Source organism: Spea bombifrons, chromosome 1, assembly GCF_027358695.1.
Source record: "Spea bombifrons isolate aSpeBom1 chromosome 1, aSpeBom1.2.pri, whole genome shotgun sequence".
NCBI lineage: Eukaryota > Metazoa > Chordata > Amphibia > Anura > Pelobatidae > Spea > Spea bombifrons.
In genome coordinates, this window is record NC_071087.1 from 148,327,527 (window position 1) to 148,345,251 (window position 17,725).

The 17,725-nt window shown below is 39.2% G+C and overlaps 1 protein-coding gene across 1 annotated transcript in view; it reads left to right on the forward strand.

The window, feature by feature from the left end:
• Window positions 1-17,725, forward strand: part of PDE4D (phosphodiesterase 4D) — a 326,292-nt gene that overhangs the window by 250,051 nt on the left and 58,516 nt on the right. The window lies entirely within an intron of this gene.

Sequence of the window (17,725 nt, forward strand, 5' to 3'; positions counted from 1 at the left end):
TGGACTGATACAATGTGTTGACTTGGGATGGTAAGAGTCTGAAATCTGGGCTGCACAATGTTCTTTTCTGGTATATGGGTACGTTGAAGACTTGTATATCACTGATTTATGTAAGGTACATTCTGCTTTATATTTGAGGGGTTGCTTTTCAATGCGTTTGAGTCATTCTTTAGCCGGAGTGTAAAGGGTTAAATCAGGGTTCTTGAGGATGAGATAGATTCATTAGCTGCGGGTTATGATTTGCAAAGGAATCTCCGGTTTAATACAAGTCCGTGGGTTTGATTTGGCAGTTTGTATGCCGTGCAGATTTTTTTATATGTGGTTGTTGAGTTAAATATTGCTATTTATTGTGTGGGTGACATTTGGAGAACAGCTGCCATTAACCGCTCTGTGGTTGATTGGGTGATCAAGCATGATAGCTAATGTAGGGCTGCATCTCCTAATACGTTGAGAGTTGGAGAATTTAGTGTATATAATTTAGCGTATAGAAGGCTTTTCTAGTATCTGTGCTGCGCTATGGACCGCATTCACTAAGCTGCGTGAAAAGTTCTCACGATTTTAGTGGGTGATGCGTGGCTTCGTAAATCCGTTTGAACCATGACTTTCATTATCCTCAGCCAACATGGGGATGGAGTGTTACTAAGTTGCTGAAAAGTTATGCGCGCAGACCGTAATTAGTAAAGTATGGTAATAATGGTGTAAAGGTCAGGAATAATTGTCAGAGTTCGCTATAGACTGCTTTAATGTTTTATCTATAGAGTTGTTTGAGAGGCTGTAAGGTTAGAGAGCCTGGACGTGATACTGATATGGTTTTGATAAATTGTTTGTCACTTGTTTACTGATTTGGATGTCGCGGCAGACGTGGGAACTGTCACTTGCGCAGAGTACTTTTCATAACCCAGATACATAGAACTAATATAAGAACCGTTCGGCCAATTGGGTCAGTCTGTCTTTCCGGATTTAAACATTCCAACCTTAATTCTCGGTCCCATCCTAAATTCAGAATAGACATGCGCCTAACTGATGCATGATTAAATTCCCTTTGCTGTCTTTATCACCTCGGCTTAGAGGCTGTTCCGCTTATGTAGCACCCTCTGAGCAAAGTAAAACTTCCTTTACATCTAAAAAAAAGAACAAACAAAAATCATATCCCTAATCCAACCAGCCAGAAACCTGAATAGTTGCCGTCATTGCCTTTGAGCTGCCTCCTATTTGCCGGCCTTTTCCAGCTTGAATTCGGCGTGATGTGACAGCGCTTCATTTCTCCCGCATTGGTGCTACACGTCCAAGGCTGTGTCCAAATTATGTGGGTGAATCCATTGGCTTAAGCGGCCAAAAAAACCACCACATGTCCTACCACCACATCACCCGTGCGGGTATAACAGGCAAACCTATAGGTGTCTCTATACGAAGGGATGGACTGGGAATAAAAACCAGCTCTGGAAATAACACCCGTCCCAAATAAAGCCGTTACTGTGCAGAACATATCTGTGTGTCTCTTCTGGTGTTGCCCAGACGTGACTTGCCAGCCATTAATCTTTGAGGCTGCCGGTGACATGGAGGAGGGAGACGACCTACTGGAAATGTTTCCTCGGATCACCAATTCTGCTTTGCGTGGCCCAAATACATAACCTCTGTCCTGCTTTTGAGGAGGGAGGTAGAGCTCAGTGGGTCAGCGTGACTCGAGACTGCGGGGTTGTCACTGTCTGTGACACTGGAGAATGCATACCGCACATGCGCAGGGTTTTGTTACATACAGTAACTATTCTCAAACCTGCACAGACATTTTTCTGGGTTCTGTCTCTGGGAAAGTGACTTTAATAGGGAGCGACGTGCGATAATAGCACCAGCGTTAGATAAATAGATCAGGACTGTCCCAAAAAACGTCCTACTGCTTACAGAGGTCCTCAAACACATGGCCCCGGCAACGGCTTCCGTTGGGCTGAGTCTACAGAGTGAGGGTATTTCTTCACACCTGAAGATGTTTGATTACTGAGTCCATCAAGCAAATGACACCAGACCCAAACTCTGGTGCCCTTTTTCTCCCAGAAACCCTTTATTTTACTACAACCCTCAAAACAGTCTAATCAATGTGATAACCAGGCAGTCAGACAGAGTAAATACTTTATGGAATATGACGTAATCCTGCTTGGGTTCTCCTGTGAAAAGAACCAAACTGAAACAGCATAATAGATAGTTAATGTTAGCTGTCCAATAAACACCATGATCAAGGAAAAAGAGTGCTTATTCTGAGATACTTTCATGTGGTTAAAGTTTTTGTTTTGTGTGAAAGGCAGAGCTGTGTACTTTCACAGTTGTCCACCAGAGGGCAGGAGAGTACATGCTATTGCAAACACCATCATTTGTGGTCGGTTTTGTAGTGAGGTTTCTGATGTTATGATTGACTACAAATAATGACTTGTGTTCAGGGGGGCTGGCACCTTCTGGTCTAGGGGGCAGGTAAAGCCAAGTGGTCCGCACACTCACATTTTCCCCAACTTAGGCTAAAACACAGGTATACTCATGTTAACGTGTACTTCCTCTCACACACACACATATGCATGCATAAACTAACATACGCATTTATGCTCTCACACACTTAAACATTCTTGCTCTCGCTCACACACATATCCATGCTCACACTCATATTCATACAGACACATACACATTCATGCTCACACAGACACATAAACTCTCTGTTCCTTACCCTCTCACTCACTTGGACCCTCCCTCGCTCGCCCCTTTATCTCACTTGCAGCTTTCTGTCTCTCTCTTCTCGCTTTTACCACAGGGTCACATAACATTGTGTTTTGTGACCCTGCTGTGTTCCGGCTGGTCCAAAATTGTTCACGCTAGAGTGGCCCTTTGTGAACAATTTTGGACCAACCCAGGGGAGAGTCCTGTCCCTCCTGTGTCACATTTTAAACATTTGGACAATTATTATTAAAGAAAAGCATGCACCAGGTTATGAAAGGAACGCCAAATTATTATTTTAATATGGGAAAAGTTTACCTACAGAAAATGCTAATAAAGTATTTATACCACACTATACTATATTTTAGTATTATTTAGTGCTAGCATATCACAGTGTACATCCTTAAAATATAGTCTGTATTATTCCATTGTGCATCGGCATTATTATCCGTGTTCAAACAGAAGGTGGCAGAGCTTTCTGTGCATACTCATAGTGTTACATAACACAGTGTTATCCAACAGAGCTTTTCTTTGCCTAATGAAAAACCCTTTGCCAACGGCTGAGGTAGAGGTGGATTAAAGGCTTAAAACATTATTTAGGCCTCTGTGACGTTCACTGTGTCATTTAAGTGCTGTAATGGTATTGGAGATGAGCTAATTTCTGTAAAAGGAATTCTCTAAACCCTACAGGGTAAAAAAAACAAACAAAGATGCACTCTTTTCTAGGTCAGTATGTCTTAATTGATATGTTACAGTGAAAAAATTTAACATAAATAAGGTTTGTGTTACATTTTTAGTTTGGCTATTATAGCAGTATGTGTATATCTATATACCCGTAGTTGATACTTTTTATTGGTTTAAGACAGAAAAAGATAGAAAGTTGCATGAGATTCAGGACCTATGAGGTGTCTACTTGAGACACCTCATTCTACTTGAGACCTCTTAGAACCCTACTCTTGAGTTGACTCAGTTTTTCTTGGTTGGCCCAATACAACCGGAGACTCCATTTCCTCTTTTATCAATATGGTTATATCCATTTTCACTGTGAAAATTGTAACCAGCATTTATAAATTTAAAACAAAAATTGTTCTATCTATGAAAGGGGGAACTTATGCCAAAAAAGTGAATTGAAAGTGAATGACTAAATGTTAAGTCAATGGTGAAACTTATCACTATGCTATTATTCTTCCTTACTAATATGCTATCCATTTCGTCTGTTCCGTAGCATTCTAAAGATAGCTTCTGACACATCATGGGCAAGAGCACCTAACTGAAGGACACTATTTTCATTTGTGTTTTACAAGAAAAAGTCATGTCCTCTGTGTTTTCCTTTTGACTCACATATACCATATAAAAGTTGCACTAAAGTTCTTGATTTTGTTTGTAAAGTTTTTTTATAGTTATTATAATGTAGTCTCGAACATGTGTTGTCTGTTAATGCCCCCCCCACTTTTTAATATATATGTTTTTTTCAGATATAGGTACATAATCGATATTTAGTGAGCCATAGCCACTAATGCGCATCTGGTTATAACCTTTTTACTTCTCTTATGTCTGGATAATAAGTAACGATTGTACCAAGTCTCTTATGATACTGCTTTATTCACTCTCCACTCATTTATAAAAATAAGCTTAAAAAATATGCGGTTAGTGTTATTCTAAAACAACACTACATGACTTAAACAAAAGATTTTTAAAGTAAAATCCAAGGGTATTCCTACTTAGTTATAAATCTGATAACATGAAAGAATATGGATGTAGTTTAGTATGGTGTTTTGCTCTGTCCCATTAACTTTACTTAGATCACTGGGCAACTACGCGTAAAGATATAGCTTTTCTCAAACTTCCTTATTAATATTAATAAAGCAACGGTGGTAGCCAATAAAATGTTTAGTGGTAAATATATTTTATGGCATTTAAGCCATTTAATGCAAGTTACCTTTGAAATCTAACTTACCTTTAGGCATAGGAGTGATCATAAGAAATTTCTGGGGCAAACATTAACCTGAGATAAAAGCCTTGCTAAGAAAACTGCCCCGGAAAACAAGGACATCTGGTCAACCTACATAATCAACACGTCTTCCCAGTTCCCCTATGATACATTGGCTGATGACGTCCGTTGGACATACTGTTTCAAGGCAAGTCCCGTAACGCTCAGCCACCAGAGTCTTGGTAATGAGAACTTTATGTGACTCGTTGGAACTAAATTATTTCTACGGGGAATGATGTAATTACTCTAAATCAGGGTGGCTCTTCAACTACAGCTCCCATGGTGCCCAGTTAGCTACAGTTTAGATGCTGTTGTCAAAAACCGGTCTGTTAACGTTGGCTGAGTAACTTTGTAAATGGGTGTTGTGTCGTGAGGTAGCCGGCCAAAATTCTCTTGTTTGGAGATTATGGACTTGGGGGTCATGCTGAATGGCAGATTAATCATCTTCTAAAACTAATTAGCATGTCTGGAATGGCATGCTAATTTGTAACTAATGGCTTTACGTACATAATATATATCAAGTTTAATGAGGCTTGAGAAGACAGGAAAAGGAGGCCAACTGTGTTGCACTGGAATGACAGCGTAAACCTCAAGGCCAGTAGACCATTGTGCTGACCATTAGCAAAAGTACGTGTCATATATTAACCAATCTGTGTAAACATTATACTCTGACATCAGCTCTTGGCTTTAGGAAAACAAAGATTTCCCCCGTGCCCGGGTTCAGTACGTCGGCCTGAACCGCTCAACCAAAACTCAATTGAATTGTACTTACGATAAGTGGATTTTAAGCATGTGTGTTAACTTCAGGCTTATTTTTATAATCTTTTGGTTGTTTCTGTAGCAGTTTGAGTGTAGTACAATTTGCTACTTGTTTTACCACAGTGCGCATTTGTTAACTGTTTTGAACGCTCATTGAGGTTTAGTTCTTTTCATGCAGTAAAGGAGCCGTCTATGAATTATTTCTATAATTCCCACCAAAGCAGGAATTGGTGCTTAACTGGCAGTGGGGACTATCTGGCCTGCCTGACTGAGTTGACTGACCTGTCTATTCAGCAAAGTCAGCTTAACCTTCAACCTGACCACAGTTCAGGTCAACTCAGCTCGATCCAGCAAAGCAAAGAAAATGCTCTCTTCACACTCAAAAAGGATAATTATGGAACTAGAAAAGGTGCAACGGAGGGCTACACAATTAATAAGGGGACTGGGAGATACTAGTTATGAAGAGAGACTAAAAATGTTAAAATTATATGCACGTAGAGGGGATATGATAACATTATATAAATATATGCAGGGCCAATATAAAGAGCTCTTCAGTGACCTGTTCATTAACCGAAATATACAAAGAACAAGAGGTCATCCTCTGAGACTGGAAGAGCGCAGGTTTCATAGACGACAAAGGAAGGGATTCTTTACAGTGAGGACAATAAAGATACGGAATTCACTGCCAAGGGAGGTGGTGCTATTAAATTCATTAGATGCCTTCAAAAGGGGTCTGGATATTTTCTTAGAAAGGCATGACATACAGGGCTATAAATAGAATTAATATTTTAGAGCTTCTTGATCCAAGGAGAAATCCAATTGCCTTTTGGAGGAAATTTGTCCCCTGATGGCAGAATTTGAAGTAGCTTAATAAGGGTTTTTTTGCCTTCTTTTGGATCAAGAGTAGGAAGGTTAGGTAGAAGGGTTGAACTTGATGGACTTAGGTCTTTTTTCAACCTTTTGTCCTATGTAACTATGTAACTTATTATACATGACCTCAAGTAACTCTGTGATGGTGTTGGTAGGGGCGATCTCTGTATTATCAAGTAGTACACAATATTAATGGCTCTACCATCGCTGTGACTAATGTGAAGTTAGTCATTTCACACCTTATTGTTTAGTATACCTACCTGCACAGTCCAGGGCCCTTGTAAATGAACCTCTTTGTGATGAATTGCATTCTCTGCCATCCTCAAAATATTGGTCCTTCGTGACAGAAGATGACCCAGATTGTTCTTTTCTAAAGCTCAGGCAGCCTGGTCTCCCCTCAGTCAGTAAGAGCCATCATTGCTGGCTGACAGTGTAACTGTGCTCAGTTTGAGAACTGTTAAATGAACACCATTTAAATGCCCAAAACAAAGTTCAGGCACTTGTTTCTTGTGCTGTAATGGTTGATATTGCAGGAATTTTCAGACAGCGTGACCCCCACTGTGTCTGCACAGACCTTCTACTGCTGATCATATGAGGTATGATCAGGAAAGCAAGGATTTGTTGATAAAAAACCCTTTAGCATCCTGTACTCCATACAGTAAAAGTAAGAAAAAAAACACTATTTCCCACAACAGTAAAAATAAATAAAATAGTGTTATTATGTGTGAGGGAGATTTTTAGCCCTCCAAGTCATGAAATGAGCTATGCATGTGAGATACTGCTGCTGTTGAGGGATATTGCTTAGCATAAGTCGGATATTTATTTAGTGGTACCTTTCCTGTAAAAGAAATTCTTAGCGAAATTTTCGTTTTCACCTTTTTATATCTATTAGTACTGTCAAATATTGTTTGATGCATTTGAATGTGGCTTCAAATGAAAGCCCCGATTCTCCTGAAAAAAATAGAAATCTAAAACAACAAAATCTAATTTGTGTGAGTGCTAAACAGCCCAGTCCGACTAGAACATTTTGTCATCGTCTAAAATTCTGAACTTGCATGTATTTACAATGAAATGAATTTCATTAATGTTTCGTCTCATTAAATGCCACTTACAATGTCTCGGGGCATCACTGCAAAATCTATATGAATTTTACATCACTACAGGCGTTCTGCATGATTGTGACATTCTATAAACACGCAGATCAAGTTCGCTCCCTATCACCTAGCAACGTTTAGTTTGTGACATCAGAGCCCTGCCAAGCGGCTCTCTGGAGTTACCGCTTCCCTCTGCAGAAAATCACTTACATATTTCAGCTAATCATGCAGGATGCTGCGGAGAGAGAATAGTTTATGACATCCTTAAAAACATTGCAAACACGTTCCTTTACAATCAGAAAGTGAAATGTTTCGTGGGTGATGTTACCGGCTTATTTGGAAACATCTGTTTTTATTTCCTGCTTGTAATTATTCACCTGCTCTTCTTTATTAACAGCTAAACATACAGTCACGGATCGTGCGTGTTTACGAATACAGGCATGCATGTGTCAGTGTGTGTGTGTGTGTGTGTGTATAATATATACATATATATATAGAGAGAGAGAGACAGAGAGATAACTATGGAACCGCATATGGTTATATAAATATATACTGTATGTGTATATGTATATATATATATATATATATATATATATATATATATATATATATATATAGTTAAAACTTTTCTATGATGTACTTGCCAGTGTTGTAGGGTATGGTTTTAAAATAAGAATACATAACGGAAAGAAATAATGAATCCAGACAGGCATCTCTTATTTCTAATGTTAATTACTGCCTCTTGTGCTTTTATGTTTTTCTATACTTAAGTATACAAAGTACCCGAGGTTTATGTATAAAGGTGTGCTGCAATCACAAAAGTAACCCGTGTCAGTATTTTGTGATTGTCACAGTTTCTAAAGCGCTTTGGGATAGACGTTTTGTTTCAAATGAACACCCACGATTGGGACTGTGAGTGGAAAGAAGCAACATCAGGTCATAAATATGCTTCATATTATGTGTAGATGTTTTTTTTAAAAAAAAACAACTAAATCAAACACCACTTCAAGGTTCTTAATTCTGTTTGCGTAATAATGTGCAATTTAGAGCTTACGCCTGTGGCACGCTTGCAACATCCATTGTTTAAAATGGAATTTGGTTAGAATGTTTATAAAGAATAATTCTGATAATTGCTCAATAAAGGGAAATCGACAGAAGCCTTAGTTGCTCTGATGATTGCCCACCAGACCACCAGGGACAGCCTTATTCCCCCTATTGCAGGGGATGGTGCTGAATTTATACTTTCCGGGCACTGCCATGGCCCATGCCCTGTGTGGCTTTCTGTTGTCCTTGGCTGATAGCTAGTTGAAGTCATTAATACCATGACGTGAAAAGTAAATTCATGTGTGGCCAGGATAACTCACTCCGGTCCTGCAGGATAAAGCTGAAAAAAGCAAATTGTCGTAATGGTCCAAAATACCGCAATCAAAAAGACAGCGTCATGCGGGCCTCATCTGTGTCTGTGTTATTCCATGTCAGCCATGTGTCAGTGTGTTTTTGATCATCAATCATGAGATCACACAGCAAAATAATGAGGATGACACATGAATTTATATATCTTTTCCAAGGCATGCATCATGTGTAACTGCTTACAGTAATTTATGGTTATTCTGTAGCTGCATCTCAGATATCGCTGTAAAGCATCAAGGCTGGGGTGATCAGGGGGGTTTAATGAAATCATTTCATCTGCACATACCTCGGACTAATAATCCTTAAAAAGTACTGTGCATTTATTAACAGAGCTTGAATTTAACCTTGTGTCATGCTAATAAAATCTGGAATAGTATATAGCTAATAATATATTTACTGTATTCTGTCTATGCCAGAAAAGCAAGCAGATCCAGGGGCTATATAGTATATTTCCTAGAAACCCACCCAGAAAATGTTTACTCGTTCAGAAATTTCAGATGGATTGTTCCTTTAATTTTAAGGAACTTATTACGACGCTTGTGCTCTGACTGGCCCAATGGCTGATTCTCCCACCCCGGATGCTTATATCTTAATGGCCAGAACAAAGTTAGTTAACACAAGGAAACTACACGGCACAATTTGCCAACTCTCAAAAGTATATACGTCATATGCAATGGGAAGAACTTTTGAACCCAAGGAAATGACATGCAATAAAATATCATAAAGCCATAACCGTTCCTATTTATAACATTACTACCAATGGCGCAATAACATGCAAGTCTCACATGTTTTACTAGAATATTGTAACTTTTAGCACATTATCACACTCAATAACTATACATCCCCTAAGATCAGTCAGCAATTTGAACACGTTTTTACAATATCTGTACATTAATATAATGCTAAAGTAGCAATTAGATAAATAATTTGTCTTTTGTAAAAGCTAAACTTAATGTGCAGTAATTTTGTGACTTTAAGGTCGGGTCGTAAAGGTTGCGTTGTTATGTAAGAGGGATTGTTCCTGGGTAATTTGTATTCTCAGTCTTTAAGTATCCTGATTTTCTTACTTATTAGAGACAGCTGTAACAGTTCTTATTGGCTTTGGTTAAGCACACAACAGCCCTTGCCCCAAATACTTTATCCTACAGCATGCATCAGACGTCAGGATGACGTAGGCATTTTTTTTAAACAAGGGACTCAAAGGTCTCGTAGATGTTTTCCGATAATAATAATAATAGCAGAGCAGGATTTTATTGCCGCTGTTGCGCTTTCTTTATCTGGCAGGAATTGATCTTCTGGTATTGGCTACTATAATCATAAATATTTAGAAATAACAGATAATTTGTGGTGCAGGTAATTTATTAAACTAAAACGTAACACTTTTGTGCAAAAGTTTTAGGCAGGCGTGAAGAAAGGCTGTAAAGTAAGAATGCAAAAATAGACAAATTAGTAGTTTAATTTTATAATTTAAAATGCAAAGTAGATTGTTCTAAACATTTTGGACAAAGAACCACAGTTTTTTGTGGATTTAGACAGCCTCAGTATCCTCTCTCTCTCTTCATGTGATCCCAGACATACTTGATGAAGATCAGGACTCTGTGGGGACCATACCATCACTTCCAGGACTCCTTGTTTTTCTTTATACTGAGTATAGTTATTAATGACTTTGGCTGTATGTTTGGGGTTTTCATGCTGCAGGATAACTTTAGGGCCACCCTGATGGTATTGCATGATGGATACGCATCTGTTTATCCTTCTCGGCATTGAGGAGACCATTCATTCTGCCCGAATCCCTAACGCCCTTTGCATACATATGCTGCCTCAAACTTGCCACAATGTTTCACTTTTGCCTGCAAACACTCATTTCCCTGCACCCTAATTCCTGTGTTTACGCGAATACTTGAGTCTTGTGGCCTTGTTTCCATGTCTGAGGAATGACTTTTTGGACGCAAGTCTTCCATAAAGACCATTTCTGACCACACATCTCAAGTAGGTGGGTGTAGCAGTGTCCCACTGTTTCCAATGCTGACCTGATAGCACTACTAGATATCTTCTTGCGAAGGGAAGTAAGCATGATGTGTCTTTTATCTGCTGGAATTGGTTTCCTTGGCTGACCGCTGCATCTGCAGTCCTCCTCATTGCGTATTCTTCAAAAGAGCTTGGACAAAACATCTGGAATCTCCTGTCTGCCTTGTGTCTTGTTGCTGTGTTCAGTCTTGCCATGGTAAATGGCCTTTGTGATTTTGGCTGTTCCTCACCCGGTTGTATTCCTCCTACACAGCTGTTTCTGTTTCAGTTAATAATTGGGTTTCAAGTTCAACTTAGAAATGTAATTGATGATCATTAGCACCTGGTTGGTCTAATTTTTTAATCATGCACCTACCTATATGCCTACAAAATCCATGACTTTGTACGAGTGTGTCTAGAAGAATTGATGCAGTTTTGAAGCCAAAGTGTGGTGGTCATACCAAATATTGATTTCGATTTTTCTTCTGTCCGCTCACTTTGCATTTCATTGTTCTGCATGTTCAGATCAGTCATGAGTACTCTAGAGAGAATTCAATAGGTATAGAGAAAGTTTTAGGAGCCAGGGAGGGCAGCGTCTCCTGGCTTTATTCCAGTCCTGTACCTTAAGATTGCTCCGTAGGTCGTTTAGCTGGAAATATGTAATAATAATATTTCCCGGCATGTGTGCCCGTTACATTCAGTAATGCCGATTTACAGTAGATGGATTTACCAGTTCAATGGTTTGTTTTAGTTTTATCTGGTTCCTTGAGCTCTGTGCGACCCTTAGGTTGGACATCAGCAATGAAACACATAATATATGTAACAAAGTAATACAATATATTGAGTGGCACCTAAAGTGGAGTCGGTGTGATACGTTTTTCTACTCCAGTGCACAGAACAATGTTAATACTTGGTACTTGAATATTGGGGGCTTCTCCTAAAAGTGATACAAGTAGTATATATTAAACTTTAATGGATTCTAGTACTTTGCAGAAACCTTTCTCTACAGGAAACTTGATAATGCTGAAATGGAAAATTAGGGCCCTGTTTCTGGTACCTCCCAGGGAGTTATCCCAGTATATACAACAATATACTGTATAGTGATATGAGCTTTCAAAACCCAGTAGGACCCCTTTTCAGGTGGTAGTGACAGCTGTATGCACAAAGTGATCTTTAAAGTTTTGAAAGGATGTATATCTTTTTCTGCAAATATGTTGACCTGTCAGCAAGGATCACAACATCAAACATAAAGCTTAGGAAGACTAAGCTGTCGGCATGTCAGCTACATCCAAACTAATTTATGGTCTCGTAACACACTGAACAGTGATTTATTGAAGTTTTTGAGCAACATTTGGTAAAAATCTGACTATAATATACCTGTATAGATGAGATCATCTTGTTGAGCAAATTGTGAATTATGAGCACTCCAGCTGCATAAGCATCTCATCCACGCAGACATAATAAAAATGAAAAGTGTGTTTGAGTTCCAATCAATATATCTTTTTCCCAAGTGAACTTGTATGATTATCATTAAATTAAAAGTAATCACTTATGTGCTGCTATGAGTCACCTCTGCTCTCACCAACGTGGCTTTCATCCTGAATTTCTCATTTAACTCATTCAATGCATTCGATTTTTCTTCGCTTGCTCTGTATATCTTGAAAATGACGATGTGCCGCCAGTTACAGTCTCGTGTTTTGTGGCAGTTACAAAAATGTCCATTGTGATGGGTGGTTAATTGCTCAAAGTATAATTTTATATATAGACTTGACTTTAGGGCTTTTTCAAAGGCACTGTTGTTAGTATTGTGATTATTGATCGGCAAATTGTAGGCTATATGATAATGCTGCTAGGTGTGTGTTTAGTCCGTGACCTCATGTGTCTAGTTTCAAGACCAGAACTGGTCTGACTGAAGAGCAATGAATTTCAAAGGGTAGACCTTAAAGACAGACAGAGCTGTTACTCTTTGGAGTTCGTTTCCAAGCTTTTCACTATAGGATACAAGATAGGAAGCTAAAACTTTCTATTGCCTTGGAAAAATCCCTCAGCTGTTAACACCCTTGTACTTGGGTTTCCCTGGTTTGAGTGACCACTGACATCAAAGTGATTGGGATCTGAGATTTAGCTCAGTTAACCAATTCAAGCTTTTAATGTAAAGTAAATTTAGCAGGGTCCCAGTTGGTTTGATTTAGGAGATTAATACCTTTCCAAAGAGGGAACTGTGCGACTGTCAGTTTTTCATAAGTTTAGTTGAGTTCTTTGAGAGGACATGCTCCATTAATTGGTATAAAGGTGCACATTTCTTTTTTTGTTTAATATTGTAGGTTTGTATTTGTACTTTTATATACATTTTTGGGGAGGGTTGATCACTTAAAATGATATAATTATAGCCGTGTTTGAAAATCAATAGCAGTGAATGATACCAACAAGAATGACAATGAAATGTATCCGCTTGTGTGATATAATTTATACAACGCGTCTCCGTGGGAGTATGCAAAACAGATCCCAATCCCGTATGTTTATGCATGTTCTCATTGGAGATCACTAATTGAGTGTTTTACCCAGAGTTCTGGATAATGGGTGTCTTAATCCATGATTACCCAAATTCTAGTCTAACTTCTCCTTTTCCTAAATGTTTAAGACCAGGCTCATGTTCCACAAATATTGGACCCATGTAGAAAAAAATGCAATTTGATATTTTTGAATAATGAAGGCCAAGGCATATAAATGCCACTGTCTCAATACTTTTGGGGTAACTGTTATAAAGAAATAAAGGCTTTAGTAAAACATGTTACACTCGGAATCTTATAATAACAGAGGAATATTCATGTTATATGCAGATTCCCATGTTGTGCACACATTCATTTTCTGCCTATGCAGTTCTGAAGTGGTTATTCCAAGGAGCAGTATTGAATGACATCACCCGCTTCTTATAAGATTTATATGCAGGGCCGAGACTCTTGCCAGCATCACCGAAAATGATAGGTATAACATCACTGCAAGTCTTTAAGGAGAAATTTCTTTAGTAAATAAAAAAGGTAGCATTTTTCCCCATTCAATGCTAAAAAGGCATTCTGTTTCCTTAAATTGTAATGAAAAATGTTAACTTTAGATGAAAAGTAATAATTTACACCGACGTGATGTGGGCAGTTTCCTCTGTATATTCGAATATTTTTCAATGTGGATCTGCAGTGTTTTTTCGAGGTCATCTTGGTCAGATTGACAGCGCTGTATGCAAGGTACTCCTCAACATGCTCTTTTGGATTAGCCAGAACATACAAATGAATTGACTAGTTTGCCCTAGTTAGCTCTACTCACTCCCTGCTATTGCCCACTCATTCAATAGTAGCCACACCCCTTTCACTGTCAACATACATACATACATACATACATACATACACATACATATTAACCTCCTTACCCCTTTACCTTGCCTGGAGCGCATGTCCAGAATTGCGCCCAGTAGCTGTCAGTTTGAGTGACACTCTCAAGTAACTATAGTAATAATCAGCAATGGGCGCATTGTTCTCCTTCAATATCATAATACATATCAAGTAATATGTGACCCCAGCTTGTTACTGTAATACTATGTACGGCTCATTATTTACTGATACTGTGTCGTCGTATTTATCATGTAACAAGGTTTGTCGCCCTCTTACACTTGTAATGTACACATATATCGTTTAGCATTATGTGGCCCTAGAACCCAAAGAACACTTTCCAAGTTTGATGTGTGTTTTTAACTTCACTGCAGCCTTTTAGTGGGGGAAAGGGGATTGTTGTGGTTCTGTATGTAGTTCGGGTGTATTTAAAAACTGCAGTTTTGGGACAAAGACTTAAATGTGGTGCAGTCACTATGGAAACAAATGGAAGATTCTTGCTGATCGCTCCATATTTAGCGTTTTGCATCATAATTCTCTTTTTTATGGTTTTGTGGTATTGTTTAGAAGTGGACCCTCTGGGGTGGCAAGGGAGATTTTTTTTTTATAAACTACCCATTCTGTGTACCTTTCTTTGGCTTTCTGTGTCTCTTTGGTTGACTGTGTTTTTGACAGGCCTAATACACACCAAGTACATGTAATAAACTGCTTATATATATGGGACATTTAGCCATTTTTCTAGTTTTAATAGCTGGTTGCAGTTCATGCCTGTAAAATGTTCAGCCATGCTGACATGTATCATGCACACATGCAAAGGTTTTTATGAACCAACTACTCGTGTACAGCACAGGAATCCGCAACCGGTAATAAAGAATCTTGGGATGATGGGATTTTAATCCCAAAACTGAGACAGTCCAATTGAGCACATGGGAGGTGTGTGTGCTTTCTACTTTCCACAACTCCTCCTGTATCCATACCAGACTAGGAAAGAGTTAATGCAGAATGCATCCACCAAGTCGTTATTCCTTATGGCTGGGCAATGCAGATCATCCTCTCCTTGGCACTGAAAGGGTTACCAGTACGCAGAGTGCATCAGTCACGAGACGGGATCTTTTGTTCAGACCGTCGATTCATCTCAACAACATTATGTTTAATTCTTCTTAATAGCATGCAATTTATTAGTAACATTGCCTGTTTTGTTAGTGCCCCAAGAACACAGTGTGATGTGCTGTGGTTGTACGTGTTTTGTATTGTGCTTTTCAGGCACATCAGGAAATAATACAAGGTGTTGCCTTGTGTCGAATTGTACTGTCCCTGAGCCATTTGTCATATTTAAAGTGGTCACATGACCGTAGAGACGTCACCGAGAAGTACAGTAGCAACAGCCAATCACAGATGCAGACTCCTGTTGATAACCGACTAGGCAAAAGCTCTCATCTCCCTGTCAGTGCAGATCCAGCGTTCGCAAAATTCCTGGACTATATCCCAGGTTTTCTGTATTTCTGAGGATGGAAGCTGCAGCAGAATTTCATAATTAAGACTTGATTTAGAAAAAGGCAAAAAAAAATGTTTGGCGAACAGAACTGTCTGGGTTGTAGGTGAAGCTAAGCTTACTTGGGATAAAAAGAAGGCATAATTAGAGGATTCTGGAAAATATATATTCTTCACACCCAGGAACCTATGGACTCAATAACCCCAACGTAGGCTGTAGACAAATTGGCTTATTGCCAATACTTTATGGGACAAATATTATTGTTTGTATTTTTCTGTCCCCGAGATACATAAAACAAATCCTTTAATTGCGCGTTATTCATCTATCTAGTACCTTACCAGCTGTGGTAGCCCAAACAGTCCTAACATGGTCTTCCTTGTAGCTGCAATACAGAAGTAGGGTTAAGATAAGTGTGGCATATTGGCAAGTTCCAGTGTTACCACCAGATTCTACACCCCTGAGACATGGGCTCAAACCCCAACATGTATGCAGCGTGTGGGCTACAGCAGGAGTTTAAGAACATGCATACTCTGGTATGTACAGCAGGTTTTGGGAAACCAAGTTTTATTAACAAAACAGGCTACCTGCAGTGATGTAAGTACTACGACAACACGTGTCACAGCTGTGCCGGATTTAAATAAATAAAAGTACATTTCATCCACCTTTGGGGGTTGCACTTGTTACATCATATTCATTCCATGTGTTCTTTGTACTGCACTGGGACTGCTTCTCCCTGGAGAAACCCATTCCTTTTCCTCTTTCCCATGTATAATTTACCATCCGGAGTCTCCTATTGGCTAAAGTTACATTAAATAAGAAAAATATGGAGTATTCTTCTCCTAGGGGTCACAATCCACCTACCCTGATATTGCAATAAAAAAATTTTGTGAGATCTCCCCAATCCCAAATGTTTTCCTTTAAAATATACCAGCTTTGCATAGAAATTTGACATTTTACCACTATTTGGGTTTAAAGGCACAGTCTAGCCCCCAAATTGTATTTTTGTTTGGTAATGCATGTTGGAGTCTGCTTAGACTTCTGTCTCATGTAAGTCCTCTCCTAGCTGAAGAGAAGAAGAAGCATACTGCTTTTTGTAGAAGCAGCGGAAGGAGGAGTTAAATTACAAAAAAGTTCTAAAAATGCCCACTGGAGTCCATGAAAAATGGACTCAAATATCCATTTAACTTAAAAATTGGGCTGAAGTGCTCCATTTAAGGTATGGTTCAACTAACCAATATAACGATGGTCTGTATGGTAAGTGAGGCTAGATGTGTGATATGTCCATTGGGTACAAGTTAGCCAAATCCTGCCTAAAGAAAGAAGAAACTGACCCAGAGATCCAGGGAACCAAGGCTTTCCCCGGAGGGTTATGTGCATCACCCATTGCAGGCAGTGCTGTATCTGCCATGAGGCAGACAAGGCAACTGCCTTGGGCAGCACATTTCAGGGGGGCCACCCATCAAACGCCCCCTGCAAGTGTTCCAGCCAATAGCGTGCGCCCGTGCCATTTCATGTGGGTGGTGGCGCAGGATGTGTTTAAATACCCCCTCTTTTGGAACTGCATTCAGGATGGTGACTGCGGAGAGGGTGGTTGTGGGCACTGCCCTGGATCTCGCCTAGGGTGGCACTGAAGTAAAATACCCCACTGATTGCAGGAGACAGCGGTTCACAACCTGCAAATGCTACAAATACGCATCCTGGTGCGTACAAAAGAATAATCTCAAGTGCACCTATTTCCAGCCAGATTTTCATTTTTATTGTGAAAATATTGTCTGAATGACGATTTATGTGGTGTGATTTACGTCTTGTGCCAAACACTGTTTAACTGCTCTCATCAGTTAGCAGATGCTTGAGATCTGTTTTAGTGATGAGTGGTCCGACATATGCAAAGGCAGCAATGAGATTGTGAGGATACACGGACTATAAATATCTATGCAACTGAAACTACTCTAATCGGCTACGATGTTACAGTGAATTCTGAATGCAGCATGGACATTCTGCTACTGGATTCACATTATATGGTCCAATG